This window comes from Palaemon carinicauda, chromosome 45 (assembly GCF_036898095.1).
Source record: "Palaemon carinicauda isolate YSFRI2023 chromosome 45, ASM3689809v2, whole genome shotgun sequence".
In the NCBI taxonomy this organism is placed as follows: Eukaryota; Metazoa; Arthropoda; class Malacostraca; order Decapoda; family Palaemonidae; genus Palaemon; species Palaemon carinicauda.
This window is the reverse complement of record NC_090769.1, coordinates 6593150-6615863: the sequence shown is the minus strand read 5'-3', so window position 1 is coordinate 6615863 and position 22714 is coordinate 6593150. Positions and strand designations below refer to the sequence as shown.

General features: G+C 46.5%; 1 long non-coding RNA gene across 3 annotated transcripts in view; it reads right to left on the bottom strand.

The window, feature by feature from the left end:
- The window catches only part of LOC137634673 (uncharacterized), a 78656-nt gene that overhangs the window by 18807 nt on the left and 37135 nt on the right, over positions 1-22714 (bottom strand). For all 3 annotated transcript variants that reach the window (XR_011042556.1, XR_011042555.1, XR_011042554.1), the window contains exon 3: positions 13969-14084. This is a non-coding gene — a long non-coding RNA (uncharacterized lncRNA). The remainder of the gene's footprint in view (positions 1-13968; positions 14085-22714) is intronic.

Here is a 22714-nt window from a genome sequence, read left to right as displayed (position 1 = left end):
CACTGACGTCTCCTAAGCTTCTCGTGAAGTGTACCAGAATTCATGAAGCCAACTGTATCACGTGCAAAGATGAAAAAGATTGTAAAATGTTATTTTCATTAGTAAAATAAATTTTTGAATATACTTACCCGATGATCATGTAGCTGTCAACTCTGTTGCCCGACAGAAATCTACGGTCGGGATACGCCAGCGATCGCTATACAGGTGGGGGTGTACACAACAGCGCCATCTGTGAGTAGGTACTCAAGTACTTCTTGTCAACAAGAACTCAATTTTCTCCTCGGTCCACTGGTTCTCTATGGGGAGGAAGGGCGGGTCCTTAAATTCATGATCATCGGGTAAGTATATTCAAAAATTTATTTTACTAATGAAAATAACATTTTTCAATATTAATCTTACCCGATGATCATGTAGCTGATTCACACCCAGGGTGGTGGGTGGAGACCAGCATACATGTTAACAAAGAAGCTAAGTATCCGTATCTTATTTTAGCCGTTATTCAAAATAACAAACATAAAATAAATAAGTACCTGGTAAGGAAGTCGACTTGAACCATTACTCTGCCTTTTTAAGTACGTCTTCCTTACTGAGCCTAGCGATCCTCTTAGGATGCTGAGCGACTCCTAGGTGCTGAAGTATTAAGGGCTGCAACCCATACTAAAGGACCTCATCACAACCTCTAATCTAGGCGCTTCTCAAGAAAGAATTTGACCACCCGCCAAATCAACCAGGATGCGGAAGGCTTCTTAGCCTTCCGGACAACCCAGAAATATTTCAAGAGAAAAATTAAAAAGGTTCTGGAATTAGGGAATTGTAGTGGTGGAGCCCCCACCACTACTGCACTCGTTGCTACGAATGGTCCCAGAGTGTAGCAGTTCTCGTAAAGAGGCTGGACATTCTTAAGATAAAAGACGCGAACACTGATTAGCTTTTCCAAAAGGTTGCGTCGAAAATATTTTGCAGAGATCTACTTTATTAAAAGGTCACGGAAGTTGTGATAGCTCTAACTTCGTGTGTCCTTACCTTCAGCCAAGCTTGGTCTTCCTCATTCAGAAGGGAATGAGCTTCTCGTATTAACAGTCTGAAAATAATAGGATAAAGAATTCTCTGACATAGGCAAAGATGAATTCTTAACTGAACACCATAAAGCTTCAGACGGGCCTCATAAAGGTTTTTAAAAATAGAACTTAAGAGCTCTACAGGACATAATACTCTTTTTAGTTCATTTCCAACCATATCGATAAGTTTGGAATAACGAACGATATTGGTCAAGGCCGAGAAGGCAGCTCGTGTTTGGCTAGAAAACCAAGATGTAGAACATGTAGCCGTTTCGGATGAAAATCCGATGTTCTTGCTGAAGGCATGAATCTCACTGACTCTTTTAGCTGGTAAAGCATATCAGGAAAAGAGTTTTAAAGGTGAGATCTTTCAGGGAGGCTAATTGAAGTGGTTCGAACCTGTCTAACATAAGGAATCTTAGAACCACGTCTAAATTCCAACCAGGTGTAACCAAACGACGCTCCTTCGTGGTCTCAAAAGACTTAAGGAGGTCCTGTAGATCTTTATTGTTAAAAAGATCTAAGCCTCTGTGACGGAAGACTGATGCCAACATGCTTCTGTAACCCTTGAAAGTGGGAGCTGAAAGAGATCGCTCTTTTCTCAGATATAAGAGGAAGTCAGCTATTTGAGTTACAGAGGTACTGGTCGAGGATACGGATACTGACTTGTACCAGTTTAGGAAGATTCCCCACTTCGATTGGTAGACTCTAAGGGTGGATGTTCTCCTTGCTCTAACAATCGCTCTGGTTGCCTCCTTCGAAAAACCTCTAGTTCTCGAGAGTCTTTCGATACTCTGAAGGCAGTGAGACGAAGAGCGTGGAGGCCTTGGAGTACCTTCTTACGCGTGGCAGACGTAGCAGGTCCACCCTTAGGGGAAGAGTTCTGGGAACGTCTACTAGCCATCGAAGTACCTCGGTAAGTTATTCTCTCGCGGGCCAGAGGGAAGCAACTAGTGTCAACTTGTCCCAACGTGAGAGGCGAACTTCTGCAGTACCTTGTTGACAAACTAGAACGGAGGGAATGCATATAGATCTAGATGAGACTAATCAAGTAGAAAGGCATCTAAAAGAACCACTGCTGGGTCTGTGAGAGCCTCTTGGACATCGAGGTTGCGAAGAGATCTATGGTTGGATGGCCCCAGGTGACCCAAAGTCTCTTGCATACATCTCTGTGGAGGGTCCAATATGTTGGAATTATTGTCCCTTCCTACTGAGACAAACTGCTAAGACATTCAAGTTGCCTTGGAAGAAATTTGTTACTAGTGAAAAGTCTAGACCTGTTGAACAGGAGAGGAGGTCACTAGCGAACTCGCACCATGTCAGAGAGTAGGTCCCTCCTTGCTAGGAGATGAACATCAAAGCAGGGAGTTATCCGTGTTGACCTCCATTACTTTGTCTTGAAGGAGAGACCTGAAGCTTTTCCAGGTCAGACTTACTGCCAGAAGCTTCTTGCAGTTAAAATGCATTGTCCTTTGACGCGAGTTCCATAATCCCGAGCATTCCCTACCGCCTAAGGTCGCACCCCAGCCTACGTCCGATGCATCTGAGAAGAGAACGTGGTTGGGAGTCTGAACAGTCAGGGGAAGACCCTATAAAAGGTTGATAAAGTCCTTTCCTCAGGTTAGACCAGACTTATCTTCCGGAAACCAGGATCGAGACCGCTTCTAGCGTCTTGTCCTTTTCCAGTGAAGAGCTAGATGAAACCGAAGAGGACGGAGGTGTAGTCTTCCAAGTGACACCAAATGCACCACGGATGACAGTGTCCTAACCAGACTCATCCACAGCCTGACAGGGCCGTATTCCTTCTTCAGCATCTTCTGGATGGATAGCAGGGCTGGGGATTGATCTTCTTGTTCAGCCATGTCCTCATCAGAGGGTTCCTCATCCGAAACTGATGAGGAAACGTCAACGGAGTGGGCAACGTCTGACTCGCTGAATCCGGTCGCACTGGTGGATGCGTGACGGAGCCGGACACAAGATCATGGTACTGCTGCACAGTCTGTGAACTGTCAACCATGGGGAAGCGAGGAAGTACAGCGACAACCCGAAACTGTCTAGACTGTCTGGGTAGTACAGACAACCCCTTATCGGGTTGCTGAGGTTGCCGCACTGCGTCACAACAAGTCACCTCTGCTGGTTGTTGAACGTCTTCCCAGTGACACACTGAACGTCCACAACCACCTCCGAGAATAGCATAACATCAACGTGCGACTGGCAACCCACACTGGGTCGCACCGGTGGAGGAACCATCTCAACTGGCAGACGTGAGTAGGATACCTCAGCGTCAACAGGGCGTACAACCAACCGGTAGGAAGGTCGTAGGCAAGAAGGGTCTTCTCCGTAAAAAATCCTCTATCAAGGACTAAGCTTGGACTGCATGTCTTGCAACAAAGCCCAAGGTCTATGGGAGCAGGTGTGGCAACAGACGGGGTTAGTGACTGAAGCGGAACCATTTACCCTCCCTGGAAGCATGTTATGCTTAAATTAAAGTCCATAGGAGGCTAAGCAGCTTAAGGCTCCTCTCCAAATGACAGAGTCCTCAAGGGAATATCAGAAGGAGGGAGAACAGCACTTTCTCATCTACAGGAACCATATCCGAGAAAAGCTAGGTTCTCTCAGTGAGGGTTTCACTGGTGCAAAAGCAGCAGACCAGAAGGCAACGTTATGAAACTGCTTGACAGTCTGTGAACTGTCAAAAACTGAACTGTCAACCACAACAGGAGCGTGAGGACATACAGCACTGGTGTATAAGTAGCAGACCAGAAGGCAACGTCATGTAACTGTATGACAGTCTGTGAGTTGGCAACAACCAAAGTTGTGTGGGGAAGCCTCAACTCCTGACTGACTAGTTTGCTGCTGGCGAGTGGCGGTAACCACAGTGTGTTGCGGAGGCTGACACACCGTGTCAAAACACGGCAGCTTGTGGTAGCTCACGCACGGCAACGGAGTGCTCTGTGTGTGGGAGTCATCATACATCTGGCAGGGTTGACTGTGCATGGGTGGAGGAGCTCTCACAACAAGAGTGTGAGAGCAGGAAGCCATGCCGGGCGCACAACCGTGGGAGGTGTAGGCCCACGGGTGCATAGTCAACCTTCTCCGCAGTCGGAGTGTGGGAGCTGGCAACACCAAAAGCAGAGTGCTGGTGCGTGGGAGGGGCTGCGGTGGGTTGAGGAGCATGCGGTATGGTATGCGGAGCATGCTGTAAGGTATGCGGCTCATGCTGCATGGTATGCGGAGCATGCTGTAAGGTATGCAGAGCATGCTGCATGGGCTGCGGAGAATGCCGCATAGTGCTGGAACCCGGCAACTCTACAGAACCTTCCCACTGCTGATGCAGTAGCTCACGCATGTTAGCAGATGGTGCAGCAAGAACATGCGTCTGGCAGGGTGGACTGCGCATCGGTGGTGGAGCTCTCACAGGTGGAGGGTGGGAGCAGGCAGCCGCAGTATCTGCTGAGCGCACAACCTCGGCGGGTTGTAGGTTAACAGGTGCATTGTCAACCTTCCAGCATGATACTCCTGCATGAAGGAGCAAGCTGAGACTGTATAGTCTGCAGCATGGACCACTAGGGTCTATGAAAGACAACAACAAACGGAGCTACTGTCCGTTGTGACTGAGGGTCTAAAACAGCTGGTGCGGCAACAGACGGAGTTACTGCCTGTTGCGGTACCACCTTGCCTCTCTTGGGAGGTGTGCAGTTGTCGTACTGCAGCGAGTCCGAACTGACCCAGTGGCTACACCTAGGCCGTTGGACTTGCGCGGAAGGGACCGACTTGCACTTAAAAGCTGCAAGATTTGGTCCATGGTTTCTGCGAGAAACCTCTTCCGCAGACGAGGAATAAATGGGCTCTCTCGTCTTTGTGTGGGTGGGGTGATCACGTCGGCAACGTGTGTGGATACACCCGAAACCACGGAGGGAAACGTCTGTTCGTCGATCAAGGCCTGTGGAACCCATAAGTCCTTCGACATTACTTCTCCCCTGGGCTTGGGAGCTTGTAAGAGGTATCGGACTAGGTGAACAACTGGCACGAACAGACGAACCCTCGAACGCAACACTGTAACACTTTGCGCATATCACTTTATCACTTTTGATTTTCTGTTTGCACTTATTTCACTGAACTCGAAACTTTAAGTGGTTTGTACCTGAAACACGCAATCCTATCCTTCATTAAAAGGTAGTAATTGCGAAAACAGTATTACAATGTAACAGAAAAACATAATGAAAGATAAAGAATTCAGTGGCTGGAAAAGAGACTAAACACTAGATCAAATAAACTACGTTTAAAATCTCTCACCGCATAAAGCCTGGGAACAAGAATAAAACTCTAGAAACGTTTTACCTTCTTCCCCTATAGCGACTAGGGAGAAGAGCAAAAAACGAGAACAACGTTACCCGCTTGAACGAAACATTTATCCTCCTCTCTCTCCCTCCGTCTCTATCTCTCTCTCTCTCTCTCTTGACTTAGAACCTGAGAGATGAGCCCAATTATATATATCGTTAAAACATATTATTTGTTAAAGGAAAAAAACTGAAAGGTTTCCCAAATAAAAAGTTCCTTTATTAGAATTAAAACCATTTAAGCTAAGAAAGAATGAACGAAACGCTAGAATCGGTTTACTCTTACTGCAACGTGAAACCGTGAAATACTCTCTCTCTATCGTAACGATAGAGCGCAAGTTGAACGTTCTGAAACGTCAACAACTGCGGAGACTAAACAAAATGTCAGTTCAACTTTGAAAACAGTACGAGACTATCAAAGAAATTCTTTCAAAAACATTAAAATTAAAATAGCATAAATTCTTAACAGGAAAAACGATATGACGGGCTCAATGTTAATTAACTTCGGTTCCAAGTAAGGACCGCCTACTATTAGGAAAGGTCGCATATAAATAAACATAAAAATTAATTTTTATAAGTTTATAATAAATGGAAAGTTAATCGAAGAGGCCTATAAATGGCGGAGAGATATAAAATAAATCTATAACTTTGTTAAGCAAAATTACCAAAAACCTAAACACACTTCCGTCTAAGGGAAGGGTGGGTCATAAAAAGTGAAAGAGAGTCTATACTCTCTTCGACACCAACACTTCCGTCTAAGGGAAGGGTCGGCCATTTAAAAGTGAAAGAGAGTCCATACTCTCTTCGTCACCATAATAAAATCTATCCAAAACGAGTTCAAGTTTTGAAATGAAGATAAAACCCCTGCATAGCGAAAGCTCAAAACTGGAATAGTGTACTTCACCAAAAAGTTGTGAAAACAAATCCAGTTAGGGACGGCGTATTAGTAGGTCTTGCCGGAGGCACGACAGAGGAAAAATTGAGTTCTTGTTGACAAGAAGTACTTGAGTACCTACTCACAGATGGCGCTGTTGTGTACACCCCCACCTGTATAGCGATCGCTGGCGTATCCCGACCGTAGATTTCTGTCGGGCAACAGAGTTGACAGCTACATGATCATCGGGTAAGATTAATATTGAAAACTACATTTTTATATAGAAACAAGTATAATATTCAAAACATAAAAACAGGCAGTTATTTGACACCATTTAGGAGTTTGATGTACTGAGACCAACTTTTTTGAACTACACAGCTTTGAAATAGTTTGATATTTAAGCGTTAACAATGGACAGTTTTTCAAATACCAACTATTAATGGTTTGTTGGATAATTAGTGTGATGAATGAATATCTCAAAATAAGTTTTTTTTTCATTTTGAAGCCTCTTGAAAGCATAAAGAATATCTAAACATGAATAGACCAGAACGAATAAAAAAATTTACCTGTCATAACGAGTCGAGACAAATATCTCTTATACGTAATCTCATGTTTCTCTGCCTACAAACACTAGACTGTTTTAACTACTATTACATAATACTAGAAACTGCGTGAATTCATATAATATTAACTATAGGGGCACTCAGTAAAGCACAAACCTTCGCTGCATCAGCTTATTTCTTGACCTTTTGCTTGACCTTGACCTTAACATGTATTAATTGGCGTGGATTTTCTTACACTTAAATATAAACCAAGTTTTAAGTCTCGGTGACAAGGATGTCCCAACTTATGGCTGAATATGTGATACAGACGTTTTGCTCGTCCTTGACCTTGACCTTTTAAAATGTAACAATTTCCAGCTCTTTAGATAACACTTTAAAATCTCAGCAAGTTTTATTATTTTACGATTAAAATTGTGGCCGTATAAATGATGACTGGAATTTGACCTTTTGAGTTGACCTTGACCATGGACTCAACCTTGACCTTCGACCTTATCATTTAGTAATTGGCGTGGATTTCCATACACTCGAATATGTACCAAGTTTAAAGTCTCTGTGACAAAGATATCCAAACTGAGGGCTGATTACGTGAATTGGACATTTTGCTTGACCGTGACCTTGACCTCTGACCTTGAATTTTCAAATTTTAATTATTTCTAGCTTTTTACATAAAAGTTAATCCCTGCAAGTTCCATTACTCTACGATGAAAATTGTCACAAGGAAGGTGTTCACTAACAAACAAGGACACAAACATGTTTCTCTTCCTCCTTTGACTCTTCATCCAGTGATGATGTGTTTTACCCCCTGTAAAACATAACCTCCTTCCAACTTCGTTGGTGGAGGTAATGACCCAATGTCTACAGTAACGGAACTAAGACATAATACTGTATAACAACCTTTTTCATTTCCGAAAGTTAATCCGTCGATGTGGGCATACATTCACCAACAATTAAATTTTTCAGTTATCAAACATAAATTTTAAATATTCTTTTAATTCTTTACAAAGAAAAAAATCAAAATGTGCAGAAAAAATAAGATACCAATCACATTTTTTTTGGGGCCAAAATTCGGAGCTGGAGCTCAGAAACAGTACACGATAACTGACCTTGCGATAATCCTTCAATAACTGTAATAACGCTTGTAAAGATGATTCATTGTGGAGTTAGAAATTAATAGTCAACTCTATCTCAGAAGCCATTTTGGGGTGACGAGATAATTAACCATAAATGACATCAGTTTAGTGGGGACGATGATTTAATATCACTATGGCATCCGTTCTTCAAACTAGGTCAGGCATTATTACTGTGAGGAATTTTATTCCCTCTTTCTTCTTTTTATATATTCTCTTTAAATACTTGTTCGTTTTCTACTATTAAGACATGGGTAAACTACAGTATAATTGGCTTCGATATAAGAGTCTTGTCTTCGAGATGTCATGGCGGTAGAAACATGAGACAAACGACATACACAGCGTACGTGCTTCTATTTTTGTAAAATCTATTTAGCTACTTATTTCAAGAAAGAATGCTTACACTAGTTTCAATTATCTGTAAGTATTAATAACTTATAAGCATTTCATTTTTATCTCTCCAGTTCAAGTGTGTTAGTCTGGGAAATATGTTTTGTCTACTGCACAAAGCCTTTTGATAAATACATTTTTAATTGTATTATAAATTGAAAATATGAAAAAAAACTCACTTGATAAAAGACAATTAAGCTCAGTGATAAACTTGATATGGTAACTCAAGTTCCGTCAACTATGCATACAGACCTCCTACTGTAATGGGATAACGGAAAGACAAATTTCCCAGATCAGGGCATTCGCTTGAGAGCCGTCCTGAAGTTTCACCTACCCTGATGGAATTGAATTCTGGTCCACCCCTTGACATTTCCCCCTAAAACCAAACAATTATCCAGCACAAGCCGAACGAGTCCCTGTGAACATGAATCGTTAGATCAGGAGGAGAGGGCAAATATTAAACCTGATCCAATAACCCTGGTCATTTAAGAATCAGAGGTGTAGGGGTGGACCAGCTGGAAGAAAGTGTTAACTTGAAGATGCTATCATTACTCAGGCCACGAGCCTTGAATCACACAATTCCCCCCTTCTAGATTAGGTATCATACAATTTCATTAGATAATTCGGGCTGCGTGAGTGGAATTTATTGTACTTGGCACATTTTGGTGTATTTTTTATATGGTATTTAAGACTCGGGTTACATGACTACGTGATTAACCTCATGGTATACCTTAACTTACTTACAAAACTTTGCAATAGACCTCGAGTCTTACTTTAGGAATACAGTTGAGTAACCTTTAATTTGTTTATCTAGCTGGGTATTTCTTATTTCTCATTTACTTGATTCTGTGTTAATTGATCTTTGAATTATTTTTCATTGTTCTTAAGAATAGTAAGATGTCCACTTAATTATTGTCATAATTTTGCATAATAAAGAGATTAGATTAGTTATCCCAACTCGTATCTTTGTTCGTTTCATTGCGTGATTATGTGCATTAGCAAAGTATTGAAAAGAGGGATTAATTATTGGTTTAGGATAAGTCCCGGTAAGTGGATGTAAAGATGTTTATCATAGCAAAAGTATCACTGAAGAGAGTACTTTAAACAATGAGTAACATGGGAAAGTGATGGTAGCGAGTGTACCTTTCTTCTTATGTGTTACAAAGGTAAAGGTCATTTCTGAATTCAAGCTAGTAAGCAGAATTTAGAGTAATAATAATTGTTACACTGCTGCTCCCATTTACATTCATAGCGATATTGTCTGTAAAGAAATTTTGTCTTCAACATCTCTCTAGCATTACTAAGACAGATTCGGAGAGTCTGAGTGAGGTGGGTTTAATATTGACAAATCTAAAGTAGAGTTTTAAAGATTTTATGTGGAAGTAAATCTATCTGGGCAGCAGATCTTTGTGGATCCTTTTGCATAGGAACACATCATCACTGGATGACGAGTCAAAGGAGGAAGAGAAAGAGTGGATGGGACGTGGTAACCTGCAAGGACAGACACTGACCAAGTTTCAACTCTGTGTACCATCCACCCCTTCCACCTGCTCTGTAAGTATCCTCCCACCGATGGACGGGCAGGAGGAATGGACCCCCTAGCGGGAGTGACCATCTCTACTTCCTCTGCCTTAAGCACTTTTCGAATGAAAGGACTGCTTGGGGCCTTGCTTCTCGACGGTGGACTGTTTAGGAGCATTCATCCCTCTCTTATGACTCTTTAGGATTTACCAAAGAAGCTCTCTGCATAGGTGATGCTGAGGAGTAAGGGGATGATACCATCTCCCTGTGGAGGAGTCTTGATTTACCTTCTTCCAGTCGATGTCCTCTACGTTAAAGAGGAAAGGACCCTCTATAGGCGCATTGCGAAGCTTGAGCATCTCTCTCTTTGGCAAATGCCTTTGGAATCTTATAATGATGAAGTCTCGTCAATTCAGTATCCAGTTAGACCACTCGTTTTGTGTGTGTGTCAGGAGCTTCACTGTTTCTACTTGGCAAAAAAATCTTCCTTACGGAAGAGATATCATACCGAGCATAACCAGTAGGCTAGCCACCAAGTGGCTTGCAAAGAGCACTTTGCAACCTGCTCCATTTTAGACTCTTTCTGTTCTGAGGGTAAAATCTCAGTACTGGTGGGTATAGGCCGCACATCATTCAAATGATCAGAACGTTCGAGTGGATCATCCACTTCCGAGGTCACACCCATAGGAGCCTGGAGTGGGTCAAAGTGGTCAACTATGTCCCTAACAAAGGGTTGAGACCTAGGAGGGAGATTGCACTCCTCCGGTCTAGTTGAAGCTGGAACCAAACCAAGAATGCCTTCCAAGGATCTCAGGTCTCGGATTTTGAGGACTAGTTCTTAGGAAGGGTCTTCGTGTCCCTACTTTTTCGAGGATGGGTTGTAAAATCTGCAAGGAGTGAAGATGACTCCTTTCTTGGGGTCTCTGTCGGTCACAAACTCTGCGGAGACACAGCTGGCTCCGAGGGAGGTGCGGATGGTTCGGTCTGGACAATTTCTGTAGGCGACAGCCGATAATTGACTGAGGGTGGGGTACAGTAGGAAGAGGAGTCTATCTCGCGGTAGAGCTCTTATGCCTCGGGTCCAAAGGTGGAATGGCAAAATCTTTTACCAATTTAACAAACCATGGAGCATCCTTCGTAAATGACAGGGCTCCCGCTGAGGTTCTGCAAGAGTGAGTGCACTTTAAAGTCTTCTCTAGGCAAACCCAAAGAAGGGCAAGCACAAACAGATGAGGAATTGTGTTCGCTCGCTAGATCTGGCTGCCGTAAAGCTGAGCAAGCATAAGCTACAGAAGTAGTGCTTACTGGTGAGCGCGCATGAGCTTCCGAAGTAGCACGTACAGGAGCACTCACGAACTACTGAAGTGGCGTGTCCAGTAGAGCGTGCATACACTACCAAAGTAGTGTGAACAGGATCATGAGCGAGCTACCAAAGTAGTGTAAACAAGTGATCGTGAGCGAGCTACCAAAGTAGTGTGAACAGGTGATCGCAAGCGAGCTACCAAAGTAGTGTCTACCTGAGAATGCGCTAGTGCCACAAAAGTAGTGTATGATGGTGAGTGCGCAAGTGTTACCAAAGTAGTGCTTGTAAGAAACTGTGATAATGTCAACGTGCGACCGAAGCCATGGGCAGACCTTTGTCAGTGTGAGGAGCTTGCCTGCCCAGTTCACTAATGCTCGGTGATTGTGTGCGCAACATTGCACAAGACCCTCTCTTGCAAAACTTGGGTCTGTGTCCACACGCTGGAGCTGCACGAGACAAAGCGCGATAATTCATCAGCGCTCATACAGGAGGTTAGCAAGTAGCTTTGTGTGCTCCTACAGGAGGCGGCACGAGGTTGGATGGCGGGAGGCAAGGCTATAAAAGTCATCCTGTGTGCTGGCCCACAGCAAAAAAAAGCAGTCTCTTCGTTGTAAGGGGAGGAAGCTTGAGGCAGAGGTCCAGAAGGACCTGGCCTCAGAAAACACAAAGCGTTCTGTTGTGCACTATGGGCACGATGGTGGGGGTCTGGGACTGTAACAGTCTGCGGACATCATCGTTCCGAAGTGCTGGATCGAGGCATCAACAAATCGAGCACTCATTTCTGAAACTCCAGGGGGAGGAGGGGACTACTGAGGTAGGGAGGGCCTCGCTCATGAACGAGAGAGATGCTCAACATGGGGCAGAGAAGCTAGGTGCTTCATATGCTGTGGGACCTCGGCGTGCTAAGTTAACTCAGGTTGAGGCTGCGCTGCAAAATAAGCTGATTGTGGTCAGCTTCTGGATTCACCTCAAAAGAATCACCCAACTACTCTCATTCATATGTTAGACCTGCATGAACGGAGAGTGGAAGACCAGAAGCAGAGAGTGCTGCAGTTAGGTAGGTAGTAGGTTGGCCAGAGCACCAGCCACCCGTTGAGATACTACCGCTAGAGAGTTATGTGGTCCTTTGACTGGCCAGACAGTACTGCATTGGATCCTTCTCTCTAGTTATGGTTCACTTTTCCTTTGCCTACACATACACCGAATAGTCTGGCCTACTCTTTACAGATTCTCCTCTGTCCTCATTCACCTGACAACACTGAGATTACCAAACAATTCTTCTTCGCCCAAGGGGTTAACTACTGCACTGTAATTGTCCAGTGGCTACTTTCCTCTTGGTAAGGGTAGAAGAGACTCTTTAGCTGTGGTAAGCAGCTCCTCTAGGAGAAGGACACTCCAAAATCAAACCATTGTTCTCTAGTCTTGGGTAGTGCCAGCGCCTCTGTACCATGGTCTTCCACTGTCTTGGGTTAGAGTTGTCTTGCTTGAGGGTACACTCGGGCACACTATTCTATCTCGTTTCTCTTCCTTTTGTTTTGTTAAAGTTTTCATAGTTTATATAGGAAATATATATTTAAATGTCATTGTTCTTGAAATATATTATTTTTCCTTGTTTCCTTTCCTCACTAGGCTATTTTCCCTGTGCTTTTCCAACTAGGGTTGTAGCTTAGCAAGTAATAATAATAATAATAATAATAAGGGCATGAGAAGCACTGGAGAGTCATCCATCCCAGTCTCACAGGAAAAGACTGTGGTCAACCAATGAGGAGGCAGGAGTGAGCTTCCCCTGGACCTCTAACTGTGGTACTTCTAAAACCTATTCATTAAAGAGGGGATCCAAAATCCCCAAAGAAGGCCAGAGTTGATGCATAGTGTTAACGGAAAGAGACTATGGCTGATGGCGCCGTCACTTCGATAAGGGAAATGATGGAGTACTTTGCGCCTGACAGTCGTCTGGGGTCAGTCAGTCATCAATGGGGAGGGAATGAAACGCTGGAGTAAGAAGTCGGGACTTCTTTGCCTTTGAGGAAGACCCAGATGGAGAAGAATCCTTTTACCAATTTTTTTTTTTCATCATCTACAGAACCGCACTCACGGGGAGCATGACCACTCCCAACGCTCGTCACAAGATCCTTGGGAGAAGGAGTAGCGCCTGCAAGCCGGAGTAACGTCTGTAAGCTGAAGTAACGTTTGCGAGCAGAAGTAACGTTTGCGAGCAGAAGTAACGTTTGCGAGCAGAAGTAACGTCTGCAAGCAGGATAAAGGTCATCAGGATCTGTCTCCACAGCCGACATGAAGGTGCTACAAGGGCATCCTTTAATGCCCGGCCAAACCTGCATATTAGAGATCCTCAAAGATCAACAAACACTCCTGAAGAGAGAACAAATTTAAAGTTAAGCCATTTTTATTTTAGGTTAACGAGCCAAAAGCAAATTGATGTCATATAACTGTTGTGTGTGTGAGAGGGGTGGCTGATCTACCACCGCTAGCCCAAGCTAATTAGAGGCAGGTAGTTGTACCTCGCTAAAATTTTTATGGCTAGTTTCAGCCTCCCTGAAGTAATATATCAATTGTTAAGAGTGAAAGGGTTTGTATTAGGTGTTGGAACAAAGAGACTTAAGCTAGCATAATCATGCTCACTCACATTACCTATCCTAGGATTCCAGGTCTTTCTCTTTACTTACCAATAGGTTTCAACTATCTGGAATAGCCTGTCTGATCACAAAACCTTTTCACATAAAAACATATAATTAAAACATTGGGTCATGTAACAAAATGAAATTGGTCCTTACACATATCTAGAAGATCGAGGACAGAGGTTTTTCTGTAGTCCGCTTTTTACAGTTAGGTAAAGGTATAATGTCGTTGCTTCCAGTATGAAGTTATGGAGCTGTTCGTGCCTCTTGTTCTGTTGGATTAATATATTTGTATAGTTATAACAGTCATAAATGCAAATAAATATTTGATATAAAAATTTACATTAAATATACTTGTACCTTGTGAATGAACAAAAAGGGTATTAGTTAAAACGACATATTTAATTCCAAACAGAGAACATCTCTCCATATTTCATAATATCCTCTTGATGTTCTGGGTATATGCATCTACATTAGGATCTACAAATCGTTCTGAGTGATTAGCGAAGGTGCATGTACCCATCACTGAAATGAAAACAAAATCTTTATTTACGCTCCCTCTTTGATAAAAAAATATTTCTTGGGCATAAGAATATTAATACTCCTTAATTAATCCCAAAGTGGAATCATTAAGAAGCACGTGGGATCTAATTCGTAAATTTTTCATAGTTTAATTCTACTGGAACTAATTTTTAAGTAATGACTGTGTCAAAGAAAATAAAAAGCTTCCATAAGTAACAGCAAATACCGACGAGCAATAAAGCACCACCACCACACATCAATGTTCAAATTTGGAAACAGCATTGCTGTTTACATTTTCATAGATTGATACAAAAACACACAAAAATACTAGACACAACCATATTTTACAGTAAATTCTTATTCAATATGATGTTAAAGTATAATACAATTACCCTTCTTAACACATGCATATATTTAACCAAACTGTTCAACTTGAAAAATACTGTATCAATATCTTTTCTATTTCTCTCAACACTAACAAAGCCAGTACCAGACTCTGTAATCAACAGATACACAAAAATAATTTCTCTAACTCTTTGACTTGAGCAGAATTTCTGTAATTGCAACAATCATTATTGGAGAGTCTACTTGAACTAATTTGTTACTAATCATCTTTATAATACTAATTTACTTGCATTTTCGTAGAATATGAAACCTTGCTTACAAAATTGAATTGAACAATGTATAAGGTAAGGTGGAACTGTTTGTGCCCTAAGTCAGTTAAACCCAAGGTTCCTGTATAAGTTTATGTGCCCGAAGATGTAGACCAGCTTTGATTGGGGGTCATACGAGGAGCTTGTAGAGCATTTTAAGGAGTTAGAGGAGCTTGTAGGTTGGTTTAATTAAGAAAATAGATGACCCTGTAGGTTAGTTTAGGGATTTAGAAGAACTTGTATGTTGGTTTAAGAAAATCGATGACCTTGTAGGTTAGTTTAGGGAATTAGAGGATCTTGCTAGTTACTTTTTAGGAATAAAGGGCTAAGGAGGGAGATTGCGCTCCTCCAGTCTAGTTGAAGCTGGAACAGAACCAAGAATGCCCTTACAACGATCTAGGGTCTCGGATTTTGAGGCCTAGGTCTCAGGAAGGGTCTTTGTGTCCCTACTTTTTTGAGGATGGGTTGTAAAATCTGCAAGGAGTGAAGATGACTCATTTCTTGGGGTCTCTGTCAGTCACAAACCCTGCGGAGACACAGCTGGCTCCGAGGGAGGTGCGGATGGTTCGGTCTGGACAATTTCTATAGGCGACAGCCGATAATTGTCTGAGGGTGGGGTACAGTAGGAAGAGGAGTCTATTTCGCGGTAGAGCTCCCATGCCTCGGGTCCAAAGGTGGAATGGCAACATCCTTTACCAATTCAACAAACCATGGAGCATCCTTCGTAAATGACAGGGCTCCCGCTGAGATGCTGCAAGAGTGAGCGCACTTTAAGTGTTCTCTAGGCAAACCCAAACAGATGAGGAATTGTGTTTGTTCGCTAGATCTGGCTGCTGTAAAGGTGAGCAAGCATAAGCTATAGAAGTAGTGCTTACCGGTGAGCGCGCATGAGCTGCCGAAGTAGTACGTACAGGAGCACTCATGAACTACTGAAGTGGCGTGTTCAGTAGAGCGTGCATACGCTACCAAAGTAGAGTGAACAGGATCGTGAGCGAGCTACCAAAGAAGTGTAAACAAGTGATTGTGAGCGAGCTACCAAAGTAGTGTGAACATGTGATCGTGAGTGAGCTACCAAAGTAGTGTGAACAATTGATCGTGAGTGAGCTACCAAAGTAGTGTCTACCTGAGAATGCGCTTGTGCCACAAAAGTAGTGTATGATGGTGAGTGCGCAAGTGTTACCAAAGTAGTGCTTGTCAGAAACTGTGATAATGTGAACGTGCGACCGAAGCCGTGAGCAGACCTTTGTCAGTGTGAGGAGCTCGCCTGCCCAGTTCACTAATGCTCAGTGATTGTGTGCGCAACATTGCACAAGACCCTCTCTCGCAAAACTTGGGTCTGTGTCCACACGCTGGAGCTGCATGAGACAAAGCACGATAATTCATCATCTCTCATACAGGAGGTTAGCAAGTAGTTTTGTGTGCTCCTACAGGAGGAGGCATGAGGTTGGATGGCGGTGAGCAAGGCTATAAAAGTAGTCCTGTGTGTTGGCCCACAGCAAAAAAAACAGGCTCTTCATTGTAAGGGGAGGAAGCCTGAGGCAGAGGTCCAGAAGGACCTGGCCTTAGAAACCACAAAGCGTTCTGTTGTGCACTATGGGCACGATGGTGAGGGTCTGGGACTGTAAGAGTCTGCGCACATCATCGTTGTCTTCCTCTGAGGAGAAATGTTCCGAAGTGCTGGATCAAGGCATCAACAAATCGAGCACTCATTTCTGAAACTCCAGGGGGAGGAGGGGACTACTGAAGTAAGGAGAGCCTCGCTCATGAACGAGAGAGGTGCTCAACATGGGGCAGAGAAGCTAGGTGCTTCATATGCTGCGGGACCTCGGCACGCCAAGTTAACTCAGGTTGAGGCTGCGCTGCAAAATATGACAAATTCGAAGATAATTTGTATTTTTCCTAACCATACAAACCTTAGCTATTTACAAAGGGTTTACTTTTAGCGCAGCTGAAATGACGAGCCAATAGTTTTTAACGAGGGTTAATTACCCCAGCGCTAGTTAGCGGGGGGTGGGGAAGGGTAGCTTGCTACCCCTCCCCCCTCCACACACCGGTGACTTGCTTCACTTCACTTAGAGGTAGGACTTGACTTGGGGGTCAGGGATGGCGGGCACATATGTGTAAATAGCTAAGGTTTGTATGGTTAGGAAAAATACAAATTATCTTCGAATTTGTCATTTGTTCCGTAACCGAAATACAAACCACGCTATTTACAAAGGGTGACTTACCCCTTAGGAAGGGTGGAAAGTCCCCAGCCTTACTGACTTCGGCTTGCCCGGGGGCTCGATCCCTTAGTGAGCAGCACTAGAGAGAGGGAGCCCCTGTACCTCACAGGTTCCTAGCATCGCTAGGAACGAGTGGCCTACATAAGTAGTGTGAGGAGGAGAGTGTGACTCGTCCTATGAAGTTGACCTTGAGACCTTCAGATAGGAATTCTAGGATAGGACGTTCCCCATACCACCTCGTCAGGGTATGGGAGACGCAACAGTATTAAGCTTAATACTAGGAGCACAAAGAAGCATGGGTTACCTGCAGAGGTCGAGGTCAGCTATGCGAGGACCAGGATGCTGCTTCCCCAAGAGAGGGGAGAATGAAGAAAGAAGTAAGGGTCAGACATACTCTTTCATTCACACAGACTAAGACCGGGTAACAACGCCCTCAACCTACTGCTACTTGTCCAAAAAGGAGCCTGAGGTTAGACCAGCTGTTGTGCAGCCACCACAGGGCCGATAGAGAACGTATCGAGGCTCCTGTGGGTCACGTCTTGCAGGTAGTGGGCTGTGAAGGTCGTTTGACGCTTCCAGACCCCCGCTTGAAGTACCTGCGTCACAGAGAAGTTTCTCTTGAAGGCCAGGGATGTAGCAATACCCCTGACATCGTGGGCCCGAGGGCGACGTGACGGAGGAGGGTCAGGATTCAGGGCATGGTGGATAACCCTTCGAATCCAAGCAGAGATGGTGTTCCTTGTGACCCTCCTCTTTGTCCTGCCTGTGCTCACAAACAAAGCTCGCACATGAGGACGGACTGCAGCCGTTCTCTTCAAGTAGTACCTCAGACACCTCACTGGGCATAGTAGCAGCTGGTCTGGGTCGTTTGTTACAGAACGGAGACTCGCGATCCTGAAAGAGTCGAACCGAGGATCCGGCACTCCAGGATTCTGAGTCTTGGCCACAAACTCAGGGACGAACCTGAACGTTACCTCCCCCCATCCCCTTGAATGGGCGATGTCGTACGAGAGACCATGAAGTTCACTAACTCGCTTGGCCGAGGCCAAGGCGAGTAGGAAAGCCGTCTTCCAAGACAGGTGGCAATCGGAGGCCTGGCGTAATGGCTCGAAGGGAGGTCTCTTGAGAGACCTGAGAACTCGAACCACGTTCCAAGGAGGGGGTCTCACTTCCGACTGGGGGCAGGTAAGCTCATAGCTACGTATGAGTAAAGAGAGTTCTAGCGATGAAGAAATATCCACGCCCTTCAATCTGAAGGCCAAGCTTAAGGCTGAGCGATAGCCTTTCACTGCCGAGACAGAAAGGCGCATTTCTTCTCGCAGATACACAAGGAAGTCCGCTATTGCTGGAATAGTGGCATCGAGTGGAGAGATACCCCTTCCACGACACCAACCACAAAAGACTCTCCACTTCGCTTGGTAGACTCCCTCAGAGGACCTTCGCAGGTGCCGAGACATTCTCTCCGCAACCTGTTGCGAAAAGCCTCTCTCCGCGAGGAGACGCTGGATAGTCTCCAGGCGTGAAGCCGAAGCGAGGCTACGGCCCTGTGAGGGACACCGGAGTGGGGTTGTCTGAGAAGCTCGTGTCGTGGAGGAAGCTCCCTTGGGAGTTCCGTCAGGAGTTGCAGAAGGTCCGGAAACCATTCCGCGTGATGCCATAGCGGAGCTACTAGAGTCATGGAACAGTTGACCGATAGTCTGGTCCTGTTGAGCACCCTTCTCATCAGACAGAATGGTGGGAAGGCGTACACGTCGATGTTGTCCCACCGTTGCTGGAAAGCATCTTGCCAGAGTGCCTTGGGGTCCGGGACTGGTGAGCAGTACAGGGGCAGCTTGAAGTTCAAGGCTGTCGCGAACAAGTCCACCGTCGGGGAACCCCACAAAGTCAGGACTTTGTTGGCTATCTGAGGATCCAAAGACCACTCGGTACTCACTATCTGCGAAGCCCTGCTCAGACTGTCGGCGAGCACATTCCTCTTGCCAGGAATGAAGCGAGCTGATAGTGTTATCGAGTGGGTTTCGGTCCACCTCAGAGTCTCTACTGCAAGATGGGATAGCTGTTGCGAAAAAGTGCCTCCCTGCTTGTTGATATAAGCCACTACCGTGGTGTTGTCGCTCATCACCACCACGGAGTGACCCGCCAGGAACCGTTGGAACTGTTGAAGGGCCAGAAAGACGGCCTTCAATTCTAGCAGGTTGATGTGTAGGCACTTTTCTGATTCTGACCAAAGGCCTGAGGCCCTCTGGTTCAGAACGTGCGCCCCCCACCCTTCTTTTGACGCGTCCGAAAACAGAGTCAATTCCGGGGGAAGGACGAGAAGACTCACTCCCTTTCGCAGGTTCTCGTCGGCCAGCCACCACCGCAAGTCCGTCTGTTCCAGAGACCCCATTGGGATCAGAGTGTCCGGGGAATCGGATCCTTGATTCCACCGGGACTTGAGCCGCCATTGAAGGGATCTCATCCTGAGGCGGCTGTTTGGAACCAGACGGGCCAGGGAGGATAGGTGGCCCAAGAGACGCAACCACGATTGGGCGGGGAGTTCTTTTCGCCTGAGGAAAGGTTCCGCCACCCTCCTCAGCCTTGCTATCCGGTCGTCTGATGGAAAGGCTTTGTGGAGATTGGTGTCTATTAGCATGCCTAGATAAACCAGTCGCTGGGACGGCTGCAGAGAGGACTTCTCGAGGTTTACCACGATCCCCAGATCCTGGCAAAGATCTAGAAGCCTGTCTCGGTGTCGAAGAAGGGTCGACTCCGAGTCTGCTAGGATCAGCCAATCGTCTAGGTAACGAAGGAGACGAATGCTGTTCCTGTGCGCCCAAGTCGAAATCAGGGTGAACACTCTGGTGAACACCTGAGGAGCTGTGGAGAGACCGAAACACAGCACCTTGAACTGGTAGATCTTGTTGTCTAGGCAGAATCTCAGGTACTTCCTGGAAGACGGATGGATTGGGATCTGGAAGTACGCATCCTTTAGATCCAGTGTACACATGAAGTCTTGTGGTCTCACCGCAAGTCTGACTGTGTCTGCTGTCTCCATGCTGAACCGGGTTTGTTTGACAAACCTGTTCAGAGCCGAGAGATCGATGACAGGTCTCCAGTCTCCAGTAGCCTTCTTTACAAGAAAGAGTCGACTGAAGAAGCCTGGAGAGCCGTCCACGACCTCCTGGAGAGCACCCTTCTCGAACATGGTCTTGACTTCGGCCTGAAGGGCCAGCCCCTTTGCCGATCCCATGGCATAGGAGCTCAACGACACTGGATTCGCTGTCAGGGGAGGTTGAGATGACGTGAACGGGACGCGATAACCTTGGCCGATCACCGAGATCGTCCAAGCATCGGCCCCGAGATGTTGCCACCTGCGGACGCAACGCTGAAGGCATCCCCCCACAGGTGGACACGCAGGGGGACTGCCACCCCTAGGGCTTGCGGCCGCGGCCGCCACCCCTAGAAGTCTTGCCTCCCCTGGAGGACTTACCACCCCTCTTGACCTTGGCTGGAAAGGGCTGGGGCTTAGACACCACTTTCTTAGCTGCCGGTGCCTGTTTTGGAGCCTTACGAGGCTGTTGCTGCTGTTGTGGCGGGGCTGGAGGCTTATAGGGCCGAGTTGTAAGGGCCCTGTGGAGGAGGGAGTCCGTGCTGGATTTCCTCCACCTCTCAGCCGTTCGCTCCAAGTCTTGAGGCTCAAACAGGCTCTCCCCCAGGAGGGAGGCATGTCGGAGCCTACACACATCTACGGCGGGGACCTTCGGATGGAATCTCTCGGACACAGCATCGCGACGCTTCAACACCGAGTTGGCCCACAGGGTGGTAACCTGGTGCGCCAAGAACTCGATGGAGCGGGTGCCCGAGAGCAAGAAGGTCTCTAGGGCCTTCCTATTGGTCTCCTTGGACAAGTCCTCAGATCGCAATAGGATGCCCAGAGATCCTAACCAGAAGTCCAGCCACGAAGTGGCCTGCATGGCACACTTAGCGACCTTCTCGTGGTTAAGGATCTCTGCCGCCGAGAACGACACCTGCCGGGCAGAGAGTTTCTCCAAGGGAACTCCCTTCGCCAGCTCCTCCACAGAGTGATGGAGCGGAAGAGCGAGGTTGTGCTCACCCAGGATCTCGAAATACCTCCTCTGCTGAAGGCGAGGAGGAGGGATGAGTTTGTTCCCGGCAGTGGAACGACTGGAGGAGGCAAGAAGTGCGAGCTGAGCATTGGCCCTAGCTCTGGCACTCTTCAGCCCCCGAGACCAGGGCAGAGCTGCACTGGTCTTAGGGGCCTTCCGAACGTCGAACACTTCATCCAGAATTGTGTCTTTGCCTTCACGGGGGGGGGGATGACTGGATCCGTAAGACTGTTAAGTTGCCTTATCAGGCTTAGGACCTGCCAGAAGGCATGTTCGGACTCTTGCTGTTCTCCTCCCTGCGGGCTGGCAGCTAAGTCTCCTGCCCCAGGAATCTCTTCCTGGGGTGATACGTGGACATTCCCCTGGGTAGTCATGGGTTCCTGTCGAATCCTTGCAGAGGATTTAGGGATGGTCTTGGAATCCTTGGGCTCCCTCCTAGGAGGGATACAGGATCCCAACAACGAGGTTCGAGGGGCCCCTTCCTCACGAGACAATTCTCCTGCCTGAAGCGAAGTCTCCCCCCCTGGTGCCGGGGGGAAGACTACCGGTCCACTGGACTCACCTGAGGACGGAAAGGCCTCGTCCACGGGAGAAGGAGAGAGTACTCGTGCAGGAGAGGGGACCCTCGAGACCGACCTCTTGGGAACCAACTTCGCCCTGGGGGAAGTCACCACGAAGTCCACTCCTCTCTTTCTCTTCAGCGTAGGAGAGACAGCCGCTGGTTTGTTACCCTGGCCGGCGAGTGCTGGTTTCATAACCCTCACTAACGCCCGTGCCAGCGGACCAAACCAAGTCTGCTGCTCAAAGGACACAGAGTCCGAAATCCTCGCTAAGGTGAAAGGGATCGGGCGATCCTTTGGAGTGGACACGACAGTACCTGCCTGAAAAGAAGGTGGGGAAGAATGCTGTAATGACCTGTCCTCGTCCTGCAATACCAACCTGTGCTTGGATGGAGGTGATCCCGAGTGCCGTCTAGGAGCACGCGTCCCTGCTGCTACCACCGGCTGTGGAATTCGCCGCGAACTATGGTCGCGCGAGGGTGAACGGTCGCGCAAAGGCGAATGGTTGCGCGGGTGATCGCGCGGGCGCACAGGCGAGCGGTCGCGCGGGCGCGCAGGCGAGCGGTCGCGCGGGCGCGCAGGCGAGCGATCGCGCGGGCGCGCAGGCGAGCGATCACGCGGGCGCGCAGGCGAGTGGGCGTGAGGGTGGGCAGGTAAATGAACACGTGTCCGAGGCGACGAACGCAAGCGATGGCGCGACGGCGAGGGATCGTGCTGCCGCGTAGGTGAAGAAGATCGCTGGCGATAATGATCACGTGATGGTAAGCGATGGCGAGCAGCATGTGAAGGTGAATGATTGCGCGCAAGAGGGCGATCGTTCAGGGTTGTGCGAT